The sequence below is a fragment of the Hibiscus syriacus genome, unplaced genomic scaffold (genome assembly GCF_006381635.1).
Source record: "Hibiscus syriacus cultivar Baekdansim isolate YM2019G1 unplaced genomic scaffold, ASM638163v2 tig00005929_pilon, whole genome shotgun sequence".
Lineage (NCBI taxonomy): Eukaryota > Viridiplantae > Streptophyta > Magnoliopsida > Malvales > Malvaceae > Hibiscus > Hibiscus syriacus.
Genome location: NW_024062071.1, coordinates 116,401 through 118,131, shown reverse-complemented (window position 1 = coordinate 118,131; position 1,731 = coordinate 116,401).

Sequence of the window (1,731 nt, the reverse complement as noted above, 5' to 3'; positions counted from 1 at the left end):
AATATAATAGTCATGAAATCTAAGAAGAATCAAAAGGCCCGAACAAGTAAAGGGCGGTGAACCATGTATGTGTAAATACACATGGTGACTAACACCACTTGGCTTATTTGCTTCTGAATGCATCTTTTTGCTTTTAAAACAGTGACTCGTGAGAGACTTTTTTGTAATAAAGTAAAGTGGTGGGCATGGCGTGTAACCCACAAATCGTAGCTAGAGCAATATAGCATGTGCTGCTGACATGGAAAGAAGAATTCAGACAAAGGGCGTGATGTGTCGTCGGTCTACTCGATGCCAATAGGAATCTTCAAAAGCAGCAGCCCCCCAAAAACCTTGGGTTGGTAAAAGAAAAAAAGATTCCCATTTGATTGATAATTAGCTCTTTGGATCGAGAGCCCTTTTCTTTGCTTTTTGCCAAGAAATCATAAACAAATTTTCAATGGTTTTAGCCCCCACTTAGCTAGCAAAGGAAACAAGGAGAATGATCACAAATATTTTTTTAGGATAAATACATATATATTAATAACATAAGATATTAATTATGATAGATATAAATAAAATTTTAAGATAAACACCGTCAATAATATAAATAACTAATTAAAAAAAATTAAATTTTAAAATAAATATAAAAAAAATTCAAAATAAATACTATTAATAATATAAATAATTAATCAAAGAAAATTTATGTACACCCTCACTGACAACTTTGACGGAAAAGGAGAGAAAAAAATGACAATTTGACAATGAAATGAAAGGAGAGAATGATTTCACTTTAGGGAAGCTGGTAAGGGCATTCTCTCAGTCGTCCCCTACATGCTCCTTTCTCACTAGTCCACGTCTCCTTGTTTAACTGGTTTGTTGATTAAGTACTCGATATATAGATTGATACGTAAATGAGACGATAAATAATGAGTAATTTAATATTGAGTTAATTCGTTTATAGTTATAATATGAATTGTTAAAATTGTGTGATTTGAATTTTATTTTGTGTTCAAGGAGCTGGTTTCCAATCCTGGGGTCTTAATTCTTCGTAGTTAAGGTTTTACGGGGGAAAAGGCACTTTAGAAATACTTGTTATACAAATATTGGTTTTCAAAGTCTAAAGTGGGAAGTGACCAATGGCATCGCTCCTTTTAAGAGCAACTACAGTTTGAAAAGCTTGTGTCCAGTTTAGGGCAGTAAATAAGACAATACATATAATATATTAATACATATAATATATTATTTGAGATTGATTCAGTCCAAGCTTGATTCGAATTAAAAAGCGGGTGGTCGGTTATACAGTGAGTAATAAAAAGTAGGTTAAATTATGTGTTTATTATTTGAACTATCAATTTCGGTTTATTTTAACATTTAAAATTTCAATTTTTTTTTTAAAGTCATACATAACATTTGGTTTTTGTTTTATTTTAGTACTTTACAGTTAAAAACTTAACGGGCAGACTGACGGGACATAGCTCTGGTGGACGAACAACCAATTCGAATGGTAGACCATGAGAGAATCATGAGTTGGCTAACATAGTCTAGTTTCAAGCCCATTGGACGGTTGACGATGGAGATTGAAGGATGAAGAAATTGAAGAGTTCATCATCGATTTGGGGAGATTAAGACATTTTTCGTTGAAATGGAGGCCGAAATCACGTTCAGGGGGTCAAAAATGTGTGGGCTAGAAAGTTTGAGCTTCAACATTGTCGACACTGTTTTTCGCATGAGCGAAAAAAGACCGATACCGAC